Source organism: Benincasa hispida, chromosome 2 (genome assembly GCF_009727055.1).
Source record: "Benincasa hispida cultivar B227 chromosome 2, ASM972705v1, whole genome shotgun sequence".
Classification (NCBI taxonomy): Eukaryota; Viridiplantae; Streptophyta; class Magnoliopsida; order Cucurbitales; family Cucurbitaceae; genus Benincasa; species Benincasa hispida.
In genome coordinates this window covers 53,963,581-53,990,534 of record NC_052350.1, presented here as the reverse complement: position 1 = coordinate 53,990,534, position 26,954 = coordinate 53,963,581, and the positions used below count along the sequence as shown (strand labels likewise).

The following is a 26,954-nucleotide window of genomic DNA, read 5'->3' as shown; positions in this document are numbered from 1 at the left end:
TAGCTTAATTTAGGCTCCTTAGTGAATTTTATGTGTTTATTTCCCTATTTTGTAGGTACCGAGCAAACAAGAGGTAGAATTAATCATTTGGTGAAGAACGGGATTAATTTGAAGCAATTTGGAGTTAATTTGAATATCCGGTTTCAAAAGAGTTGAAAGGACCAAAATGCATCGAGTTCCACCGAGAATGACCAGCCATCGAGCATCATCGAGTACCATCGAGGAAGGCTGTCAAGTAATCAAGAAAATGCTACCAAATGAACGAGGATCGAGTATCGAGTCATTAAGCATCATCGAGTACCATCGAGGAAGGCTGTCAAGTAATCAAGAAAACGCTACCAAGTGAACGAGGATCGAGTATCGAGTCATCAAGCATCAAGTAGTCAGTATCTAGCAATGGACGCAGTGTAGCAACGCTACTCCAAGCATCACGACGCTCCAAAGTTGAATCATTACCAGCATCCCAACGCATCCTGGCACTTCACTCTAACACTTGAAGGTAGAAGCATCAACGTTGCAATGCTTCTTAGAGCGTTGCAACACTGCAATGAATGAAGGACATGGAGCTGAGCGTGCATGCAATCAAGCATTGGACTAAGTGTTGGACTTCTTGCCCGACGCATCCCTCTCACCGCATCAGCATTGCAACGCTACTAAGTGTTGTAATGCTATGTTGATCACTTTATATATCCTTCCTCGACCTCAGGTCGAAATATGCTAAATTTTGAGGGTACAGGCCGATTTTAGGATTTGAATGCATGGTGTTGAATTTTATATCCTAAAATTCGTAGTTTGTAAATTGATAAACATATTTTGTTTTGTTTTTCGATAAAATTGTTACTGAAATTGTAATCTTGAATCCAATAAACTAAGGTCTTGAGGCTATTTAATGTAGACTTAAACTTTATGTGATGACATAAAACATGGATCAAGATCGGGTATATAGCCTAAAATGGTCTATAGTATAGGGATGAGGTTTGACCCCTTGTTCTGAGGACACTATGGATGCGGCCTACTTTGTAATTAGTACAAACAATGTGATCCTAAATCGTTCATATAGAGATATGTGAGTAGGAGCATCCTATGCAATGAGTTTGTATAAGACTAGACCACGACTTAGTCACTTTTACTTTATAACACCATTTACTATTTAAAACTGACTAATTCAAATTTGATGACCTAGATAACTCGATCACAATCCTGAGCTAAATATGAACTCCTGTTTATTCGGGATTATCCTTAGATCTGCATGGGTGAGAGCAGCTCAACAGCGCTGGCTCAATAAACCTCCCATTTCAGAGGTAAGACGGGGTAAATAGCTGGAGACATAGGGTGCAAGATGGACTTCACTCCTACCCATCTCTAAGAGTAGTAGATAGGTTGTTCCCTTAAGTACTGACTTATGAATAAGAACAAGGGGCCCCACCCTCTCACTAGGTTGAAGGGAACTGGATTTGTTAGTTAGACCCAAATCAATTGTTCTTTAGAGGTTCAGTGGGACTGAAGGAACAAGAAGTGTTCTCGAGGGTAAAACAGTATTTTAACCCAGCCAACCACGAACAACCTGTGAAAGATTGAATTACTGATTATGGTTATATCAGATGGACAGAAATATATCTATAGTGAGGGGAATGCAACTACGAGACTTTAGTAGAATGACCCGTTAGTTAACAAATGTTGATTAATTATGTTAAAGAGTTTTACCGGTTAATCTCGGATTGTTAGAGCCCATGATCTGTAGGTCCATTAGGTTCCTCTGCTAGCTCATATGGATTAAACTTAGAACAGTATGTTGGATTAATTCGAATTATTTGAATTAGGAAAATGGATTAAAACCGACAAGTATAAGTGATATCGCTATCGATTTTTTGTATGGCGCTCTATATTCAAATGTGATTTGAATTTAAAAATATGAATGCGGATTCATGTTCGAGAGGTTAAAATTAGTCAAGAGGGTCAAAACTGTAAAAAGTCAAAGGGTTAACTTTTTCACTAAGGAAAGTCAAAGTTTTGTTGGGGTTGATGCCCTAAAGTCTCGTGTCCTGTAGTTTGTAAACAGTACATACGAACACCTGTGATTGTTAATATATGGATATTTACTTCACCTCTTGTTGTTTTGCTCATTTACTTGTTTTTATTTGCTTTACACAAACCAATAAACATAAAATCCCTGGTTATCACTATATGACTCAAACATGTATGTGGTGACATACAAGTGGATCATGCCTTGAGTGATAACCAAAATGGTCTGTAGTAAATGGAAAAGGAGGGAAACCTTATCCTGATAACGCTACGGATGCGGACCACTTTATGGAATGGTCACAAGTGTTGTGACTTGTCACATATGGTTTGATCCTGATCATTCGTGTTGGGACATGCGAGCGAGGGCGTCCTATACAAAGAGTTTGTATAAGACCTGACCACAAAGTGTTAATGTCTCGTTATATCACACCGTTCATGATAGAGACTTCACTTCACTAGGATGACCATAGGTAACATGACCTCAATCCTGAGTAAGTTGGAAACTCCTGCCATTGAGGGCGGTTCTTTGATTTGTCTGGGCGCGAGTGGCTAGGTCGCCGATTCAAACCTACTATTTTGGGGATTCGTCTGATTTGGGAGTTGGCAACTCAGCTACACAAGATGGAATTCACTTTTTCCCTGAGGTAGGGGTAAATAAATAGATGGCTCCCTTAAAGGCTGATTTTGGGGCTTGAACGATGTGGCGCCAATACACACTTCTCTTGGCCCGAGAGGTGTTCACACATAGTTGGACTATGTTGTATTGTTTATTAGAGGAATCAGTGGTACTTAAGGAGTTAGATGTAACAACAGGGGAAAAACGGTAAATGACCAATTGTACTTACAAACATCTGGAAGGGTCATCGTACTCGATGATTGGTTATATCCAATGGAAACATAAATATATCTTATGATAAGAAGAGTTCAGTTGTTGGTCTTTAGTGGAATCACTGACAGTTAACGGATGGTAATCTCGTGGCTAAAGAGTTTACTCAGCTATTCACGTACCGTTGAAGCTTCGAGCCATAGGTCCATTAGTTCAATCTGGGTAGCTTGGATAAAGTCGAGAACCAGTGTTTGGAATTTGAAATGTTCAAATTGACAAGAGGAAGTTCAATTATTATATGATATTAATTGGACTAGTTAATTATATATGATATATTGGCTAAAGTATGAGATACATTATTTAGGAGGAAATTAGACTTAAATATGATTTATATCAAATAGAGGAAAAATTACTATAGTAGATATATGATATCAAACTATAGGATATAAATATAATATGATTATATTTATTAATTAAATTAATTGATTAATTATTTAATAATTAACCAATTAATTCACGTATGAACGTGGGAACGTGGACCGCGAAGGTTAAGGTAACCAGCAGGTTGAAGTATGAAAATTGTTTTCATTTTGAAGAATAGAATTCATTAGTGTAATAGAGATCCCGCGCCCAAAAGAATTCATGAAGTAAACGATCGCGAGAGCCTATACGATAGAATCTCATTCGTCTAAATGATCGTCTAGTTCACGCATTCCCTAAACGATCGAGTACCAATTTTCTAAACGATTGTGTAGCTCTATTATACGATAAGCATCCCCGCTATACAATAGCAAAGTTCTTCTTATGCGCGCTTGTCATCTACACGATTTGTTCTCCTCCGTCTTCTACCAAACTCACCAGAGCCCACCCTTTAGGTTTTTTACACCGAGGATACCTGGGACTCCCTATTAGTGGTGTTGTTCCCGAGTCCTTGTTCGTGTATATTTGGATCGTGTAGTATTAAACGAGAGACTCACCGGGGTGCTAGTAGATCGGTGGAGTTCTTCCGCTGTTGTTGGTTCATATATTTGAAGATCGTCTTCCTCTGGTAATGAACCCATTCTCTATGCTTTATTGTATACTGAGCATGTTGTTGTTGAGTTTTATTATGCATAATTGTTAATTTAGAATGTATATCGTTTATATTCCGGTCACTGTGAAAATCGGAGCGATCTAAGTCTGCTCATGGACTTCTCGATTTTTAGATCCTTCAAGTTTGACTTTGACCAAATTGACAAAATGACCATTTTGCCCTTTGACTAAAATTAGTGGGAAAATCTAAACTTTTGTTGGATAATTCCACTAACAAGATAGTGGGCTAGGTGTTGACTTATAGTGGAGACATCAAGCCCACTTAGATAGTGGATTTTGAGGTATTGGATTTTTATGATTTGTTTCATGCAATTGTTGCATGACTTTTTTCTATAAATTTGAGCTTTCAAATTGGATGAAAAAACTTTTGACATTTTTGCCAAAACTAGTTTCTAAATTGGGCTGAAAAAAAAATCCAAACCAAAAAGAAAAATCCATTTCTTATTTCCATCTATTTCTCTCTCAGTTTCTTCATCCATCAGGTCCCACAATCCGGTTCTGAGTCCAGAGGATAATAGGTCAGCTCTAGTGGTTATCCGGTTCGTGTTCGAGTGGAGATAAAAGCGTTTCGGGAGCTTCAAAGGTAATTTTTCAAAAAACCCTAATTAATTAATTTAGGGTTACATGCTATTTTCCTTTTAATTAAAAGCAATTAAAGTGTAATTAGATTCTTATTCTGTTGCGTATGTCTCGTGTTCCATCATGTGGTATCAGAGCATGCTTTAATTACACTCAATTTCTTTTGAGGGGTATTTTTTCCCCTTCTTTCAAGTGTTGAATGAAATGTGGACTAAAGTGGATTTATTATGATTTTGGCATTATTTTTCTTTAAATTTCTTGTGGAAATTTGTAATTGCTCACATGTTTATGAGCATTATTGTGTGAAAAAGGGTCTATAAATTTGTTAGAGACATTAGAGTTGAAATTAGGTTTTAATTGCTCGGTTCTGGGAGATTGGACAGCTTCAATTTTTGAGAAAAAATTGGTTCCAGAAACCAGACCCACCCGCCAGCCCAAGATCCGACCCGGTTTGGAGTAGCTCCGCGCATGCCAACTAACAACAAAGTGCTCTGGCCCGTTCCACGACCCGACTCGATTTCTCCATCTGCACCGTTTCGACCCGGTTCGAAGCTGCCTCGTGCATTCACTCGCCCACGACTCGCGCGCCCGTGCGTTAACCCGGTTCGCTGCCCGCCTCCACGCGCCCGTGCTTTCCGTTCGACCAGACCCGGCTGCGCTTCCGTTGACTGTGCCAACACGCGTTGACCGACTGGTCCAGATGGTCTGGACCGGTTTGAGTGTTTTCTGAGCGGTTCTGGATGGTTCAAAGTGTTTGAAGCTGGTTGCTGATTTCTGTAATAAATTAGTTATTGATTTGTTTTTAATGCCAAAATCGATCCACTTTAGTGTTGTTTACCTATTATGCATGTGATTTATAATGTTGTTTGATTATGTGTGCATATAGTATGCCATATAGTTTTAAAACCCCACCATAGGAAAAGCATGTGACATGCATTTGTTATATGTTATAAGTGTTAAATATATACTATGCATGCTTAGTTTTAATATAAATGTTATATTAAAGCATATTTGTTTGAAGGAAGCATGTTATAGATGAATGTTCTAGGGTTATAATTGTTATAATTTATTTTATAATTGCTATAAAATAACCTAGACTTCCAAAATTTATAATACAGATAAAATGCATGCTCACTTAGGGTTGACCATCGAGCAATCCCAATTTTTCATAGAAAATAGGTCAATATCTTGTAAAACCGAAGTTACAAGAAAACTCACCCGACAAGATCTTGGCAAAAAGTCAGATAAAATGACTAAGGTTTAAGATATTTAAGTTGACGGTTCACGAAACACCTATTACTTAGAGATCGAGCCGGCGTCTGAGTTAGGTTAAATCGGTTTTGTGAGCATGCGTGAGCGGTGAGAGGTAATAAAAAAAATTTATTGATAACGGGCAGAAACACACGTTATCATAGTGCTAAGTTCTTAAACAATGTGGCTTGCGTTGATAAATTGTGTTAGATTGCATCCAAAAAGCATTAAGTTTATTACATTGCGGTCGCATGCGTTCATCGCATAGGAACAATCGATTTTTGTATTTTTATGCAGAATATACGTTGACGCAAGGGGAAAATTGCGATCATAGGAAATCATTGGTCGAACGCAGCATTACCATGAGGCTTTGCGATGATTGTGTTCGCAAACATTCGCTCAAGAAGGATTGTCGCAACTTGGTGGGCGCATCTGGGTGAAAGGCATAATTAATCACGATGGGACAGAAAGCTGACGACGGTCGAATCCGAATTAAGTTGACAGCCGCTTAACGATAACAAGTACATTCAGCTTTTCGGTGACAAATAATCGGCGCATCAGTCAGAGAATTAAAGCCATTCCATCTGTGCAATCATAAGAGAGAAGCCACCCTTCACCTCGAAGCTCTATAAATACCAAAGGCATCCTTCAGAAAAACGGTTGTTCACGAATTTAGGAGTTCAGCACGACCTTGTCCATAGTTTTTCCTTTTATTTTAAGTTAGAGCAAGAGGAAAGAAGAGACGCCAGAGATCACTCAAGGAAACTCGAGAGAGAACCCTGAGGTGTAGAAGCAGAAAGCGGGCTGACTCTCCCGAAAGCGAAATTATCTTGTGAACACGAGTAGAAAGACAATGTAAAAGCCTAGGACGCAAGAGATTGCTCCAGGCTCTTTATTCTATACTTGCATTGTTATTTTGTACTTCATCTTTATATTTATACTATGGAAGTTCTTATTCTACATCTATTCATTCTCTTAGCACGCATGAGTAGATAAACTAGTCGAATGGGTTGAGAAGAACTAAGCTAACATGACCTAAGAAGTTCATTGCTCGCGATTATCTTGTGTTATGTTGTGTCAAATACTCCTTTAGAGCTACTCGAGAGAGAGTCTAGAGAAAGAACCTAAGACTGGAGAGAGCTAAGTTAGAATCTAAACTCGAGAGAGCAAGATTAGAACTACATAAACAAGAGATAAGGACTTAGAGATAAGCCTTATTTGTCAACCTGCATCGCATGCAGCCTAGAGATGAGAATGGTATTATGTGGTCGCCTTATTTATGTGTGTCATTTTGTCATCGCATAAATAAGAATAGAGGCTTATGTGTACGTCCTATAGACTTATCGCATATATCGCATGTGTTCTAACCTTAGAAGTCGTGGCATTCGCACCGAGAGGTGGTTTACTGTTGTATGCATGTTGCATGAATGCATCTTAGGAAGTGCTAGCCAAAACTTTTCTCAACCTGTTCACCGCATATTCATCGTATCTCTTGTTTTATCAATTCTTTTCATATTCCACCGCATTTGTTTATATTTTTATTACCGCAAAGAACAACCTCAACAACTATTGACTTATTTGGTTACCACAGAGTTGTTCTAAAAATTACCATCGCAACCTGTTTTCACAAGTCCTTGAGTTCGACCCTAGACTTACTAGGAAACTCAGTGGAATTTACACTTGGATTCCACTGAGGAAACTTGAGTGCTCAATGCAATTTCACCATCGCATTTCATCCATATTTCCACATTAAAATAACACATCATTTATCACCTAGATATAATAGGTTAAAAATCCAATATAAAAGTTATACTTGAATGAATCACCTAGACTTAGGATATGTTTAAGTTAGCCAAAATGTATCCCTACATATTTTATACCCTAACCGTCTAGAACACTTCAGCTGGAGAGAAGTAATGTACTTTTAGCTCTAGCGTCCCTAAGAGTTCACACCGTGAGATTCATGCTTGACTTTAGGCTGCCCTGGGAGCGGACTCCATTCGAAGAGTGTTTGTATGAGTCAGTACCAAGGTGAATAGGGGAAGTTATTCATAGTAAGTGGGAGAAGGAAGTGTGTCAACACATCCTACGGTCTCTTCCATTAGGTCTCACTGTAAGATTCCTATAATGCACCTACATGTCTGCCCTGGAGCGACCTTACCAATCAGAGGGCTATATTATAGGATTCGGAACTCCACGAACACTAGAAATTGATAGGGTCTCTCAGGTTTGTTTTCATTCTTGTCTTTCTAACTTCGAGAGCATAATGATTTCGATCTTTGAGGTCTGAGAATGGAGGGTCACACTTACGAGAATTACTTAGTGTTAGTAAATTCCTGACCAAAGTAGCGATAACTAAGTTACTATAGGAATAAGAGTTATTCTGGTGATAGTATCTAGTTAAGATAGTCTTGGTTCAACGGAGGAATAGTCGATCACCCCTGGTGAAGGTTATTCTAAACGTTGAAATATCGTTGCAAATATAAATAATGATGGTTACATTATTTTTTGCTAAACTTGATTGGATTTAAAAGATTAATGTTTTTTTTACTAAAAAGGATATGTTTTTCTTTTCAACATGACTAACTCTTTAGTTCAACTATTAGCTTCTGAAAAACTTAACGGCGACAACTGCTCAACATGGAAAACAAATCTGAATACAATACTAGTAATAGATGACCTGAGATTTGTCTTAACTGAGGAATGTCCTCAGGCCCCTGCCTCGAAAGAAGCACAAGGTAAATATAATTTACTAGTTGCTGAAACATGTTTAGTGGAGTATGATACCTTCCTTCTCTTTTCAAGAAACTAGTTCCTGGAAAAAGCTTGAAGAAGGCGAGATCACCCTCAAGTTTGGAACATGAGAGGTTGTCTCGGCCGAAGCAATTGGAGACTTGAAGTTGTTTTTCAACGATAGATATATCATACTTAAAAATGTTTTGTATGCTTCTAAAATGAGACGGAATTTAATATCTATCACATATATATTATAACAAATGTATAAAATATATTTTGAAATTAATGAAGCATTCATTTTCAGAAAAGGTATTCAAATTTGATTTGCCATACTTGAAAACAACTTACATAAGTTAAGACCAACTAAAGCAAAATTTGTCTTAAATACTGAGATTTTTAGAACAGCCGAAACTCAGAATAAAAGACAAAAAGTTTCTTCTAATGCCTATCTATGGCACTTAAGACTTGGCCACATAAATCTCAAAAGAATTGAGAGATTGATTAAGAATGGACTTTTAAGTCAGTTAGAAGATAATTCTTTACCTCTATATGAGTCTTATCTTAAAGGAAAAATGACTAAGAGATCTTTTACTGGAAAAGGTCTCAGAGCCACAGTACCCTTGAAGCTTGTACATCCGGATCTCTGTGGACCGATGAATGTCAAAGCTCAAGGCAGGTATGAATATTTCATCAGTTTTATTGATGATTATTCAAAGTATGGTCATATTTACCTAATGCATCATAAGTCTGATTCTTTTGAAAAATTCAAAGAATATAAGGCTGAGGTAGAGAACCAGTTAGGTAAAACAATTAAGATACTACGATCAGATCGAGGTGGGGAGTACATGGATTTAAGATTCTAGGACTATATGATAGAACACGGAATCAAGTCACAACTCTCTGCACCTAAGATGCCTCAGTAGAACGGTGTATTTAAAAGAAGAAACAGAACCTTGTTGGACGGTTCACTCAATGATGAGCTTTGCTAAGTTACCTGATTCCTTTTGGGGACATGCATTAGAAACTACTGTCTATATTTTAAATAACGTTCCCTCTAAAAGTGTTTCAGAAACACATTATGAGCTATGGAAATGGTGTAAAAGCAGTTTACATCACTTTAGGATTTGGGGATGCCCGATACACGTGTTGTTACAAAATCCTAAAAAATTGGAACGTCATTCAAAACTATACCTATTTGTAGGTTATCCAAAAGAAATAAAAGGTGGTCTATTTTATGATCCTCAAGAGAATAAGGTATTTGTATCGACAAATGCCACATTCTTATAGGAAGACCACATAAGAAATCATCAACCTCGCAGTAGACTAGTATTGAATGAAATTTCCAAAGACGCTACAAATAGAGCTAGTTCATCTACTAAAGTACTAGATAACACTAGTATATCTGGTCAGTCAAATCCTTATCAAGAGTTGAGAATGCCTCGACGTAATGGGAAGGTTGTTCATCAGCCTGACTGTTACTTGGCTTTAACAGAAACACAAGTCGTCATACCTGATGACGGCATAGAGGATCCATCGACCTATAAACAGGCAATGAAAGATGTGGACCGTGATCAGTGGTTCAAAGCCATGGACCTCGAAATGGAGTTATGTACATCAATTCTGTTTGAGAACTTGTAGAACAATCAAATGATGTAAAACCAATTGGTTGTAAGTGGATCTACAAGAGAAAACGAGACCAAACTGGTAAAGTACAGACTTTTAAGCCTTGACTTGTGGCAAAGGGTTATACCCAGAAAGAGAGAATGGACTATGAAGAAACTTTCTCTCTCGTTGCCATCCTTAAGTCAATTAGAATACTCTTATCCATTGCCACCTTTTATGACTATGAAATTTGGCTGATGGGTGTCAAGACAGCCTTTCTAAACGGCGATCTTGAGGAGAGTATCTATATGGCTCAACCAGAGGGGTTTATTGCACAGGGTCAAGAACAAAAGGTTTGTAAGCTTCAAAAATCCATTTATGGGTTGAAACAAGCTTCTATATCTTGGAATATAAGATTTGATACTGCGATCAAATCTTATGGCTTTGAACAGAATGTTGACGAGCCGTGTGTTTACAAGAAGATCGTCAATTCTACTATAGTGTTCTTAGTTTTATATATTGGCGATATTCTACTCATTGGGAATGAAGTAGGTTACCTAACTGACATCAAGAAATGGCTAGCAACGCAGTTCCAAATGAAAGATTTAGGAAATGTGCAGTATGTTCCCAGGATTCAGATTATTCGGAATCACAAGAACAGAACACTAGTCATGTCTCAAGCAACTTATATAGACAAAATGTTGTCTAGGTATAAGATGCAGATTCCAAAAGAGGTCTGTTACCTTACCGATATGGAATTCATTTGTCAAAGGATCAATGTCCTAAGAAACCTCATGAGGTTGAGGATATGAGACGAATTCCCTATGCTTCCGTAGTAGGGAGCCTGATGTATGCAATGTTATGTACTAAACCTGACATATGCTACGCAGTAAGTATAGTCAGTAGGTATCAATCCAATCCTGGATATGATCATTGGACTACCGTTAAGAATATCCTAAAGTATCTTAGGAGAAAGAGGAACTACATACTCGTGTATGGTACTAAGGATTTGATCCTTACTGGATACACTGACTCTGATTTTCAAACCGATAAAGATGCAAGAAAATCTACATCAGGATCAACGTTCATTCTAAATGGAGGAGCAGTAGTGTGGAGAAGTTTGAAGCAAAATGTATTGCAGACACCATAATAGAGGCTGAATACGTAGCTGCATGTGAAACAGCAAAGGAAGCAATATGGTTGAGGAAATTCTTGGTAGATTTGGAAGTCGTTCCAAATATGCATCTGCCATCACCCTATATTGTGATAATAGTGGTACAGTTGCAAATTCAAGAGAACCAAGAAGCCATAAGCGCGGCAAGCATATTGAGCATAAATACCATCTTATCCGGGAGATTGTACATCGTGGAGACATTGTAGTGACCCAAATATCTTCTGAGCAAAACATTGTTGATCCTTTTACAAAGGCCCTCACGACTAAAGTGTTTGAAGGTCACCTACAGAGTCTAGGTCTACGAAGTTTGTAAACTAGGACAAATGGGAAAACTTTTAGATATATGTCCTAGTTTATTGTATTCATATGTTTATTGTACTCATATGTTTCTCACTTAAATTCAACATTGTGATACTCCACTAGGAGTTTTAGTCCAAGTGGGAGTTTGTTGGATTTTATGTCCTAAACTCGTAGTTTGAAAATTGATAAAAATATTCTGTTTTGTTTTTCGATAAAATTGTTATTGAAATTGTAATCTTGAATCCAATAAACTAAGATCCTGAGGCTATTTAATGTAGACTTGAACTTTATGTGATGATATAGAACATGGATCAAGTTCGAGTATATAGCCTAAAATGGTCTATAGTATAGGGATAAGGTTGGGCATCTTATTCTGGGGAAACTATGGATGCGGCCTACTTTGTAGTTAGTACAAACAATGTAATCTTGAATCGTTCATATAGAGATATGTGAATAGGGCATCCTATACAATGAGTTTGTATAAGACTGGACCACGATTTAGTCACTTTTACTTTATAACACCATTTACGGTTTAAAATTGACTAATTCAAATTTGATGACCTAGGTAACTCGATCTCAATCTTAAGCTAACTATGAACTTCTGTTTATTCGGGATTATCCTTAGATCTGCATGGGTGAGAGCAGCTCAATAGCGCTGGCTCAATAAACCTCCCATTTCAGGGGTAAGACCAGGTAAATAGCTGGGGACATAGTGTGCAAGACGGACTTCACTCCTACCCGTCTCTAAGGGTAGTAGATAGGTTGTTCCCTTAAGTGTTGACTTTGGAATAAGAACAAGGGGCCCCAACCTCTCACTAGGTTGGGGGGAACTGGATTTGTTGGTTGGACCACAAATCAATTGTTTTTTAGAGGTTGAGTGGGACTGAAGAAACAAGAAGTGTTCTCGGGGGTAAAATGGTATTTTGACCTAGCCAACCACGAACAACCTGTAAAAGATTGACTTACTAATTATGGTTATATCAGATGGACAGAAATATATCTACAGTGAAGGGAGTGCAACTACAGGACATTAGTGGAATGACCCGTTAGTTAACAAATGTTGATTAATTAGGTTAAAGAGTTTTACCGGTTAATCTCGGATTGTTGGAGCCCATGACCTGTAGGTCCATTAGGTCCCCCTGCTAGTTCATATGGATTAAACTTAAAACAGTATGTTGGATTAATTCGAATTGTTTGAATTAGGAAAAGGGATTAAAACCGACAAGTATATGCGATATTGCTATCGGTTTTTTTTATGGCGCTCTATATTCAAATGTGATTTGAATTTTGAAAATATGAACGCGAATTCATGTTCGAGAGGTCAAAATTAGTCAAGAGGGTCAAAACAGTAAAAAGTCAAAGGGTTGACTTTTTCACTAGTGAAAGTCAAAGTTTGACTTTGACCAAATTGACAAATTGACCATTTTGCCCTTAGACTAAAGTTAGTGATAAAATCCAAACTTTTGTTGGATAATTCTACTAACAAGATAGTGGGCTAGGTGTTGGCTTATAGTGGAGACATCAAGCTCACTTAGATAGTGGATTTTGAGGTGTTGGGTGTTTATGAATTTGTTCATGCAATTGTTGTATGGCTTTTTTCTATAAATTTGGACTTTCAAATTGGATGAAAAAACTTTTGACATTTTTACCAAAACTAGTTTCTAAATTGGACTGAATAAAAAACCCAAACCAAAAAGAAAAATCCATCTCCTATTTCCATCTCTTTCTCTCTCTCGATTTCTTCATCCATCGAGTCCCACAATTCGGTTCTGAGTCCAGAGGATAGTAGGTAAGGTCTAATAGTTGTCCAGTTCGTGTTCGGGTGGAGATAAAAGCGTTTCGGGAGCTTCAAAGTTAATTTTTCAAAAAACACTAATTAATTAATTTAGGGTTGCTTGTTATTTTCCTTTTAATTAAAAGTAATTAGAGTGTAATTAAATCCTTATTCCACTGCGTATGTCTTTTGTTCCATCACATGGAGGCTGAAGTCAGACTTCCTTCTTCTTCTATTCCCTTCAACTTTTAGTATATTTAGGTTAGTTTTTATTTTATTTTTGGATTATGAATCTGTATTGGAATATATCCATTGGTTTGTCTATGAATCGATGAGGTAAATCTTTCGTTTAGTTCTTGGATCGAATGCTCCTTGTATTTTGATGAGTTTTCTGTCTAATTCTATGTTTTAATTCAGAATTATGTTTTTCTTGAATCTTGTTTAATTTGACTTGCTTTTATGTGTTGGATTGACGCCCCTATCACGAACGCATGTCTTCGCTAGTTAAATTCAAGCTCGCACGTATTCTTGTAATCGTCCATACTTTGAATTTAGCCTTGTAGCATAGATTAGATAAGCATGCTTAGGTTTTTAAGTTGTCCATGAATCTTTGCATCGCACTTTTAATCTAGATTTAAAGAATAAGTTGATTATTTGAACACGGTTGTTCTGACACTTAATCAACATAGTTGAATCCTAAATCTTAATGCATGTGTTTCTAGTTCTTTATGGCTACTGAGGACCCAATTGCATCTAGGAGCATGTAGGTTAGTTAGGGCACGACTTTCTAGACTTAATTACGACTTAGGATGCTGGATTGGTTCGGATTAATTGATTATCGACCTTTGTAGAGATTAGTTAATTTGCATCGATTAGGTAGCTATGCATGCATAATTGGAATATATGATATGTTGGCTGAAAAAAATGATTTAATTTACATTGAATAACCACTTGATTCGAGAAGTGAATGAATCCATTACCGTTTTATACATCCATTGCACTTTTATTTCAATTTTACGCATGTAATCTCTTCCACACCAAAATCCTCCCATTTATCGCTCTAGTTAAGCTCTACGGATCGACTTGAACTTACCACTATTACTGCATTTTAGTAGTGATAGGAGCAGTTCGGTATTATAAATTTTCTTTTGTTTCGGTTTGGAGTCAAATTAACGACATCGATTCTCAATCCGAACCCTACTCATTCACAACATAAAAATATAATCTAAAATATATGCTTAAGACCTTAAAAGAATACCACTCACCTTGAGTTGCAGGAACTTATCTCTCTTTCCAAGTTCCCTGGTTTCCTCTGACTTCCTTTTTGAACCCTAAATTCCATATTCATTTTGAAGCTCAGATTACTCATCATTCCAGACCTTATTTTGAGACACCTTCATCTACCAATATTTTTATAAATGTCCTTGTGTGCCGCAAGCCTCTTGTTAACGCATGGCACACCTTTCGGCCAACTCCTTAGCCTAGGGCATGCCTCGCACGCCAACGCCCATACCATGCGCCCTTCATGGTTTTACTGAGCATCACACCCATCACTTAGTGTCTTTGGCCACACACTCCACATAACACATGGTGCCCCTATGCGTCCACCACTTAGCCAACAAGACACATTCATGGTGCTCGTCTAACCTTTAATAACAAGACCAACGCCCCACGGCTTGGCCTTACACCGACGCATCATGGAAGTCCAACTCATGCGCCCATGCCTTAACTTCAACGTATAGTTTGTCTTTGGGTTCAACACTTAGCCTCACACAACCTCTATAAGCCTTAGTCACCACACACACAGACACAATGCCTCATGCGTCAATGCTTCCTAACACCAATGAATGCCTACTCTTGGCTTTTATACTTAGCCAATTTTTCACTTGTTAAGGCCAACACAAAGCCACCCGAGAGTCCTATTTCAACACTTAGAATTTTCTTCTTCCTTTTTCTCTAACCTTTTTCCTACAACATAAAATTAACTTATACCTTGTTTATCACCATAATTACTCACTTAAGTAGGGAAAATGGGATTCGGGTTTCACACATTAGGTGTCGCACAAGGTAGGCAGGGACGTAGCGCTGGGCGTGCGTCTGGGCGATTGCGCATGCAGGGTTGGCGATGGAATGCGCGCAAGCATGCACTGGCCGTCTGCGCGTGCCTAGCATGGAGCATCTGTGCACTAGTGATGACGCATGAGCAGGGCTGGGCGATGGGCTGCTAGGCACACGTGCGCAGGCATAGGCGATGGGCGTTGCGCTGTGCTATGCATCCGACTAGGCCTTCAACCTTCCAATGTTCTTAATGCCCCGCCTAGACAACTCTTTACACCATTGATTGGCCACCCACATCATGCGTCCACCATGGTCTTTGCCAGGCATAACACTCCTTGCTTGGTGCTTTGGCCTCAAGCTTCACACCAACGTATGGTATTCTTAGCTTTCCACACTTAATAAGCTTACTTAACCTCTAATGACAATGTCAACGCCTACACTTCAAATGGCAAGGCCATTTTTTTGCACTCCCTCATCCTAATGTTTAGTATCAACGCATGCCCTCCATACTTAGCTAAGATTTTGTCACCTAAAACCTCAAGTTGTAGCCTTTAAAGTCTAGTTTCAATACTTAAGGCATTTTCCTCCTTTTTTATCCTTCTTCAAGTTTCCTTACTAACCAAGTTTTAATCTAATTCACTTAGGTGAAATTCAAGGTTTTACAGTCAGTCACTACCCAGGATCTTCCAAGCATTTTGGAGTTTATGTGGTCCATTTTTCTATGCTTAGACCCTAGTTTTGTCTGTACATGTCATGGGAAACAGGGTAGAACTTGTTCGAACTATTGTATAAAACTTAAGTTTCCAAAGTCTATTAGGGCATGTTTGGGGGCCCAATATCCTATGTGGGAGATCATATAGCCTCTATAACACCGTTTGGCCCACTGATATACCATTTCCCCTTTTCACTTCCTTCAACATGTGTACAATAACCCTCATTTACAACCCCCCACTTTCTATGTTTCCCCCTTCTCATACCCAATCGTCACTCTCTCCTCCCTTCCTATGACTCACTTACGTTTTTATTTCTTTATTCTTTTCTTGATTTCATTTCATTATACTTCAGGTGTAATTTTTTTCCACTATATCCATTTTATTAAGAAACTATGGTATTTCAATCTAGTTCCATGCACCCATTTTTTACCTTCAATTTACATACATTATTTTTTCCTCTAGTGTCCTGTAATAGAGTATATTAATAATTTATTGTCTATAAATTATGTCATTCAAGTTTTCATTCTTATTTGCTTAGTATATCAATTATTTATATGTATAATGCCCCATTACAAAATCACAATATTCTGGATTAAATCTTTGTACAAAATTTCTCAAAAGTAAAAAAAAAAAAAAAAAAAAAAAAAAAAATCTTCGTATACAACATCAATATTTAAAATCTACAATTCAAAAACCCATTATAAAACCACAATAAAACCCTCATCCGTGAATATTTAACTGACCATTCACAACCTTTTAATTCTTGATGGTTTTTAAAAATTAAATTTTTAAATACTACTTTCATTCGTTTTTTTTATTTTTTTATTTGTCTTACTTTTAAAGACTCCTTTCAAAATTCAAGTCATGATTGAAAGTTATATATATATATAGTATTAAAAATTGGAAAATTGTTTTAGAAAAAAGTTGGTACGTCCATCCCTGGCTAGACTTCGTATTTTTAAATGTTGGTATTTCGTTGACTATTCACGATTAATCTTAAATTTTGACTGGGTTTTTTTAAAACAACAATAACAAAGAATTATTTAAAAGACAATAATTGAATAAAAAAAATGAATTGATACAAGAATTGAATTATAAGATTAAAAAAATGTGTTCATATAGCACTGATATATGAACTCTGCACAACCAAACACATATCATCTCAGCGCCCCAAACAACCCCTTAATGTATATTGGATTGATAACTGGTTATGAGTATATATATAAATGTAGTGGAAATGATGATAAGGCTATGGTAGGTTGTTGAGATTATAAATTGTTAATCAGGTTTAACAGGTACTAAGAGACAGATTCATAGGAATAGGTTGGACCCTAGTTGTCATAAGAAGGTTGACGATTGATGTCTTCACATCTCTCAAGCTAGTATTTAGTAATAAATATATTGAAAAATATTTTTTTTACATTCTAAGACGTTGTTTAGTTAAACATTTTCTGCATGGGAATTAACACATACATACAAAACACATGTTTGTTTCACAAAATTTCAACACTTTACCACTTATTCCCAAGCATCCCACAGTTAAGAGTTTTTTATTTCCTTATAAAACTGTGAGTTTTCTCTTTTACCTTCTCCATCTTTTTTTCATTATATATAATTTCATTTTGAATATAATTAATTACTTTATTAGTTGATGATAATTTAACAAAATTAATAAAAATATTTATTTTAACAAATCAATAATAATCTATTAAAATATTTACTAGACTTATTTTTTTCAATAACTTTTTTACATAAACAACTAATTAATTGACTGACAATATCTTAAATATATTCAATTAATAAATTAGAACTAGTTAAATTCAGTTAGTACAAAATTTTATTTTGAATAATAATAATCGATTTCTTATTTATTTTTTATAATCAAACAATTATTTATTAAGATTAATTTAAATTTAAATTTTCACGCTAAACATATAAAACTCTATTAGTAATATTAATTAATATTATTTATTAACATATCATACTTTTTTATATGATGTTTCACTTTTTATATAATACTGTTTTTTAAAAGATATTTTCTTATGTTATTTAATTAAAATGACTAACATTGAACTTAATTAATTATAAAAATAATTAAGCATTAGATTATAACATGCATTTAATATATTAATTGATTAATTTAAATTATAAATTACTCAACTTTTAAATATCTATAATTAAAAAAATATTGATTATTAATTAATTAACTTTTATCGAATGATATTTATTTTTTAATTAATTAATCTCAATTATATATAGGATTGTAATACTTAATTTCATAAATTAACTACAAACATAACTTTTGTTCATAAAATTATGATAACATTTCTCATACACAATCAAATATATCTTTGATTTATAGACATATCTTATTCTCAAACATCTTATTCCCAAACAAATCTCAAAACCAAACCCATAAAAAACTTTTCATGTAAAAGTAAGCTATTTCAGTTTGCCAATAAATATGCAAGAACTACTCAATTCTCATTAATTTTTAATCAAATCCTTCCTAAAGCTAGCCCCTCCCCAAATACAATTCCTCTGGGACTAAATCCAACCTTAAAAAGGTTATACTAACTACTAACTACTAATACATATACACCAATGAATCATTTGAAGGTTTGTTGCAGAAATCTTATGGTAGACTATTTAACAATCATAATATACCAAGAGGCACATGTTAATATCCTCCTGCATGTTTCATGAAAAGTAAAGTATGAGTTTGGAAATGCTTTTGATTTTTGCTTTTAAAAGATTTCAACAAAGTAGTACATAATTTCTTTCACAAGCACCACTCGCAAAACATCCAATAAACTTTAGTTCAACGAAAAAGAAAATACATCAGACAAAATGGAAGGCTTGCGAAAAACCATCTTTAACGGAAGGCTGGAAGCGCCATATCCTCCCCTATTTGATCTTCTAGATTCAAGGAATTGATCTTGCTGATCTTATCCCTAAAATGCATCCAACCAATATACGAATCTAGCATGAACATCTCTTCAATTATCGGTTGAATTCTTTCAGGAACATATGTATCATGAAAGTCCTATGTATCATGAAAGATCAGACAGAATATAAAGCATGCACAATTACTAATATAACTTCTTCTACATTCTAACATGTTTTTCACTTCCATCTCGATATAGACATGATGGAGAATATAGATTCCAAGTCTGAACCTGAAATAAGATTTGGTGTCACAAAAGAAGGGTCTGACAGTTATATCAATCAACTGGATAAGCACTTCATAAGGTCAAACAGGGAGTTGAAAATGAACTTAGATATATAAACTTGCTTTCCATTTGAGGGTTCATTGTGGATAATTTCTAGTGTCATCCACCACAATCTCTGAAAATACAATATAATAGACAGATATCCTGCAAATTACGAGAAATCTGACGAGAACATTCGAAAAAAATTAATAATCTCAGCTTCCCGTAAAGGATGCATATTATAAGAGTTTTGGCAGCTTACACACAGGAGCATATATATGAAAATGACTAATGAGATTCAATTTCATTCTTGAGATTGTTGTACTGATAACCCAATACCAATGGTGTTAATGTAGAATGATTCGAAAACTAAACGTATGTCATAGAGCATTCCACCCCGCTTGAAATGCATTATCCCTTTAGGAATGTCAAGCATTATCCCTTTAGGAATGTCTCACCTACCACGAAATAGCTAGAGCTCTAACGTGATTTTCATCTATAATCATCCATTGACTGTTATTTAAAAAAAAAAAATCTCAGATTGAAATGAATGTTGCATTACGCTCCAAAACGTACTTTAGTTTTCATTTTATTTGTCAAGGTTGGTTCGTTCTGCATTAAAGCCTCCAAAAATATGTCATCGGTAGAAAAAATAACCTCCTCATTCTTCATTAACTTACCAGTTCTAGCTTTTCCTTATTATGTTGGGATTACTACAAGTTAAAAGTGATATCCTCCAGTTAAAATTGCAAAACCCCACATTGGAAAGCATCGAGTCTCAAACAGGTGATGAAAAAAAAATTAAGCCAGGCACAATTCCTTCCCTTCTCCCTCCCTCTATGATACATTTTTACATCATAATTGACATAAAAAAGGAACACCCTGCCTCAGTTCTAGGGTTTCCAAGGGCGAGTCATTTATTATACAAAATTACATATCGCAAAGTTGGAAACGAATGTAACCCACTTCCAATTTCAAATCTTCAGAAGCCATTTGTTATAATAAAATGTAAAGATGAACCTCACAGACCAACAGTAAAGGAAAAGAATAAATACCTGGAAAGAGAGGAAGACATTAACGACATTGATGAACTGAGGAATTGGGTTGGGGCCGCGCGAACGCAGGCCCCACTACCACAAATTATGACGTAGGAGCTACCACTTTGGGCAGACCTTAGGCGGGCAACCCTCCGGTATGTGCAGTGGGGGTCACCAACCTAGGCCATGGAACTAGCTGATCACCCATTGACCCCGTCCAGGTAAGTATGTCTAAAAGGTTGGGATTTGTCTTGTATTTATCGTACAATCTGAGGTTCCTCTGTTGCTTGCTTAGCCGATGTGAGTCTTTCTCGAATCTCAATCTCCTTTACTCGGTCACATTGCACTTTCTACCCACAATTTATTTGACTTTTTTAAATCATGTCAGAGAGATTTTTGTTTGAATGATCCAATTTCAACGATTTTAGTATTGAATGATTCTATCCTTGAAAATTGATGAAAACTAATATCTACCTATGTCATAGAGCACACTCCACTAATGTTTGTAATGTATTATCATGTTAGAGATACCTCACCCATCGCAAAAGGGTTGAAGCCCTAACACGATTTTCATTTTTAACTATGGACGGTTGATTTAAAAAATCTTGATTGAAATGAATATTGGATTAATACTCCTATTATTTCACAATGGGAGGGACCCCAAAGCAATAGTGCACTAGTAAAAGGTTTGTTTTCATTTTCCTATATACATATATATTCATAAATATCTTTTTTTTTCCCTATTTCCTTCTTAGATCACCAAAAATAAATCCAATTCCCAACCTTCCCAATTAAATTCAATTTTCACTAATGGAACTAAATCCAAATTTTTTATCAAATTTAATTTAAATTGAATTATCTTTCAAAATAATTCAATTGAGTCTTAAAATTCAAAATACATCCCAAGTAACCATAAATGATTAGATTAAAAAAATTACTTCAAAAAATTTGGAATACATTCTTTGGAATATTTCTATCAAACCAAAGTAATCTTAATTAAGGTACATGAGGTCAATGAAGCCTCAAAGCCTCTAAGAAAGTCCAAGAACACATAACCATTCTTACACACCATCCTCCCTAACCATGAATGGACGAATCTTCTAGCCAACTCATGACAACTCCAATATCTCCCAATAAACACATAACCACTATTACACACAATCCTCTGATAAGACTCAGTCACACGAGCATCCCTCGAACTCGTTATTTGATCGACCGAGAGAGGACTTCTGACACCTTTTCTTTGGTCCATCAGGGACCAATGTGAAGACATAGTATTCACCCCCTGACCGGATGTAAAAGGTTTCAAAATTTCAAATACGAGCACAAAAATCAACCCCCCAACACACTCCAAAGAGGCTTTAAGAACCCTATAGAGAATCTATATGGCCCAGGAGCCTTGTCATTCTTCAGGGAGTACAACAGCCCCCTAAACTTCCTCCACTGTCACAAGCCGACACAAATCTACGTCACACTCCTCAAACTAATGGAACTGAACTATTTCCTCAATTTGCGTCATAAGATCCCTATACTCAACAAATTGGGAACCAGGCTACCAGTCACATCCCATCCCAGATTACCCTCTAAACCTGGGTAGAATGGTGACTGCAGCAGTTATCAACCCTTTTGCTAGCACTTACCACCTAACTATCCTGTTAACCTTTACTCAAACCCTGAATACATACATATCATCAATATACCAATATATAAACTCAGAACTTAATATATTTACATTACAGGGTTTCACAACATTGTTCATACATGAATATTACAACTTAGTGAGCCCCATCTAGTATACTAGTCACTAGACAGACACATGTGTACTAATTAACATACGTCTTTAATTACGCTTCCTTCAACCTATTTGCTTGAGTGGCAGAGCAGCAGCAAAATAGTCTTTTGGGAACTAACCGCTACCTGAAAGAAAACATTTGAAAACGTGAGCTAGAAGCCTAATGAGTGACTTAATAAAAATATAAATTTCATGCTCAAAACCGGAAGCTTGAAACCATAACACTGAAACTAAAGTATACCAAGCAACGTGTACATAAAACCTTTAAACCACCATTAAACATCATTATTCCTTAGTTGGAACGAGCATACATCGCTCTAGCTCCCAACGTCTCTTACCGGCCAAGAGACTCATACTTCGACCTCCCTTTGCTGGTATATAGCCTAGGAGACCCATACTTCGGCCTCTCATTCGAAACTACCTACAGCACATGGAGTTTTCTATGTACCGTCAACGCCATAGGTACATTTATTCAAATACCTTCCTTACCTTCAGTATCCGGCTCACTTAAGCAATCAAGGTCTCAAATATAGCATAGAAAACTCTTTAGGTTACCTTCCTTACCTTCAGTATCCCTTTTCATTATGTTTAGGAATACCAATGCATGTACTTTGACAATCTTAGGTATTTAAAACATAGTACCTCAAGCTTCATTCAACCTTAGCTTTAACCCTAACGCATGCTTCATACTTTGTAAAAGAAGTTGACTTAAATCATGTTGAACTAGCTTGTAAAAACTATTAGCATGCGTTAAATATGGAAAACATACTTGGAAAACTCATACATTAGTAACATCATGCGTTGATAAACATTCATAAGCATTAGAAATTCCAAACTATCCTTCTAGCCTAGGCGAAGATATGACTGCCCTTATCCTTAGTTGAGAGTGAATTTATTATATCTAACCCTCAATGTCAACCTTGGTCGGGGAGAACCCTTTTGCTCAATCTCTCGACGTCGTACTACCTACGTGCACGTGGTTATAACTGAGTACCGTCATACCTTAGGTGCTTGACTAGGATACCTTCTCATTGTTCTTCAGTATTCTTAGGATACATTCTCATTGTCCTTCAGTATCCGTCATATAACTAGTCATAAACATTTAGTTGAAAGGATACCTTCTCATTGTCCTTCAATATCCGTCATATAACTAGTTATAAACATTTAGCTGAAAGGATACCTTCTCATTGTCCTTCAGTACCCGTCATATAACTAGTTATAAACATTTAGTTGAAAGGATACCTTCGCAGTGTCCTTCAATATCCGTCATAAACATTTAGTTGAACACTAAGGCTTAGTGCTCAAATCATCATACTAGTTCATCCATCACACTGGTTCATCATAAAAATGGAGTTACTTAAACATACTGATAGTATTTGGATAAGATAACATATCTAAATCATGTCAACTCCATGGAAAACATGCTTTACTTAACATGAGAAACAGTTTCACAAATATGTCGCTTGCAATCCATTTAAACACTTAGCATGGAAAATATCTTCAAGAAATCATAGCTTCTAAATCATTAAAATAGTAAGTCATCACATAGTCACTCACAATTCGATGGCCTCTTAACGGGTTATACGCCTCTTCTAGATCTTCTTGGTCTGAAAGGACATAATTCCCAGTTAAACTACTTAGAATTCTTAGCAAAATAACTCAAATAGTTCATTTACTATAGGAACTTCCATCAACAAAGACAACTTTACTAGCGAGATCCTCCTCATGAGCGAGATCCTCATGAGTGAGATCCTTCTCATGAGCGAGATCAGAGAGATCCTCCTCATGAGCGAAGATCCTCATGAGCGAGATCAACGAGACCCTCATGAGTGAGATCAACGAGATCCTCATGAGCGAGATCAAGCTTTTCTTGGCAAACTGTCATTCTAGTGATACTAACCTTACCAGCGAGATTCAGCCCAATTTCTAGCGAGATTCCCTTCTAGAGCGAGATCCTCATCACAAAATTAGCGAGATTTCCTTCATTAGCGAGATCCTCATCACAAAATTAGTGAGATTTCCTTCATTAGCGAGATCCTCAACACAAAATTAGCAAGATTTTCTTCATTAGCAAGATCCTTTTTTTCCATATGAGTTGTTTGCTTGTTCTTCCCAAGCAGTTGTCTGCTTATGCACAACTTCTCTATTACTACTTCAAAAATTCATAACTCAAAATCCAACCCTCTTTCGAAGAAACTTCCTTCTACAAACATGTTTAGAATTGATTAGCAACATTACTTTAAAATTTCAGCTTGAAATTCCTCGTCGTTTAATCTAAAGATTTAAAACTTCATCATTGGCCCCAATTCAAACAGCTGCCTGTTTGTTCAACAATTTCCAGTTCAAACTTCAAAATTATATAACTCGATTTCCAGGCCTCATCTTAAAAGGTTTCATTCTACAAGGTTGTTTATAACTGAATTAACAATATTTCCTTAAATTTTAACTCAAAACGCTTCGTAATTCATTCTAGAGCTTCAATTCTTCACTGATGGCCTAGATTCACCCGAGAAACAAACCCTTCGTCTTTATTTTTCCCTCCGGCCTTATTTCGATGAGTTTTTCTTCCAGCAGCCCAACCACAGAAAATAGACACGCAAAGCTTTTGAATGCCACTGGAATTACACAAATAGCCTAAGTAGTTTTTCCAAACCGACCCAATGAACTCAACCTTTATACTTATATTACCGCCCAAAATCCAGTATGAACTCTCCTTGTGCCACTTGGCCCATTATTGGTGATGAAGGGCTAGAATTTAGCAGATTTTCTTTTGCTAACTTCACTCACGATATTACTTCAGCACCATACCTCATTAGATGGTATAGTCTCATTCATATGCTTATTATGCATTCCATCATCAAGCATGACCCTCCTTAGTCTAGCCGAATTTTGTCCTACTTTTACACTTAGCTACCCAAGAGCCTATTTCTTATTGCTTACATCTTCTACCATTCCTAAGACATGGCTTCATTTAGCTCATTAAAAGACATCACATTACTTACTCTTACTTAAAGTTATTAGGGTTCGGGTTTTACACTACCACGATAAAATCGAGCGGAAACAGCCAAAATTTCTCATGCTTGGTTATGCAAATTTTCTAACTCATCCCGAAGAGAAGTCAGACCATTCCCACCTTCCTAGCTTGAGCACTTCGGTGGAAGAAAGCAAAATTCTAATTCTTCAAAGACAACTAACGGAAATGCAACTATTACCTCAAAGAGAGCTTTACTTGAACATAAGAGAACTTAAGTTACAATAATGGAAAAAATGAGACCTTTTTTTGAGCATAAGAGGTGTAATTTGGAGTTTTTCCCAAGCTAATTATGGTTGGTAGGGTTCTTAAAAGAAAAAATAAAATAAAATAAAATTTTGAAATCAATCACGGGCTCTCCCTGATACTTCTAAGGGATGTTTGGGCAAAGGATTTGGAAAGTATGGACTTGTGAACTTCACTCATTTGACTCAAGGAGTTTGTGGGTCTCACTTCACTACTAAAAAAATATCGATTTTATACTTTATTGACTCCGAGTCTTAGAAGTTCACAACTTCCTAGACTTCGTAACTTCATGGAGCTCACAAATTCCATCTCTTGCTCCAAATGTCTCCTACAGAGATTTCCCTCTCAACTCTCTTTACCTATACATTCTTTCAAACCTCTCTCTCATTTGTATGTTTATGCTGCCACCACTGATAAGGTTGTATCTCATCGTTACACTTATCTCTCTATTTCTCACACACCTTTGGGTGTCACACGTACCCCTAGAGTATGCTAGGATTGAAAGCTAATCAAACTAGAACCTCTTTCTTGAACCTTTATGTGTTTAGGTTTTGGACCGATTAGAATGATTAGATTGAACTGATGAGTTAATATTGGGTAAAAACTAAGTATTAACTCTTAGAATTGAGTTTTAGAATTAGTAAGAGTAATTTTTAAGTTTTAATTTCATAAATCTGCTTTAGGTTGATTTGAGAATATTTTATTAAACGAACTGTGTTTATACTTTGATTAGCAACACCCCTACTAGACGGCTTTGAGGTTAGGTTGAATATATGTGTGAATTGTGTTGTTTATGTGATATGCATGTTGTATTATTGATGAATGTGATGTTCATGCATGCATTTTATCATATACATTGAAGAATGAATTATGGGACCTCATGCATATCTATAAACGATAAAGCTCAAATTTAATTTGATGAAATGAAAATAGTGATTTTCAAATGCTTACGTTAGTAGGTAAAGGTAAATTTAATTATATACCATTTAACATACCCTTTTACTTGTGGGTTTGAAATATGAAGAAGATTCAATAAGTGAAAATCAATATTAAATTGGAAGGAGAGGGGAATAACATTGCACAGATTTAAACGTAAGATATCTTGAACCAACATGTTCTAATACCATATTAAATCATAAATTAGTAGATAAAATAAATTTAATTATATATCATTTAAAAATCTTCCAGATAAAAATTGATACAACATAATATAAGGTAGAAAAGGTACTTTTCCCTAATCTCTTTGCAACGCAACCATGAACCATATAAATTCATGAGCATAATAAGCCACAAAAACCTTTTTCCTTATCTTCTCGATAAATGTAGAGAGAGAGAGTATGATTACAACCCCACAGACTTTTTTCATTATCTTCACGCAAGCTGGCTTTCCCCAATTTTCTTTGTTTTTTCTTCACCTTATGGTCACAATATACATAGAAAAATGATAACAATAAAAAACAAAGGAAAATAAAGGTCTAAATCTACTATAATTGATAACGTCTACTTGAG

General features: G+C 36.1%; 1 long non-coding RNA gene and 1 other non-coding gene across 2 annotated transcripts; both read right to left on the bottom strand.

Annotated features, from left to right (window-relative positions):
* Positions 1–18,842: 18,842 nt before the first annotated feature.
* LOC120071476 lies at positions 18,843–20,797 on the bottom strand. Its single transcript, XR_005480270.1, has 2 exons — positions 20,395–20,797; positions 18,843–19,306 (listed from the first exon to the last, which is right to left on the bottom strand). It is a non-coding gene; the product is annotated as an uncharacterized LOC120071476 (long non-coding RNA).
* On the bottom strand, positions 20,443–20,605 carry LOC120072409. Its single transcript, XR_005480469.1, has one exon. It is a non-coding gene; the product is annotated as a U1 spliceosomal RNA (small nuclear RNA).
* Positions 20,798–26,954: the final 6,157 nt, after the last annotated feature.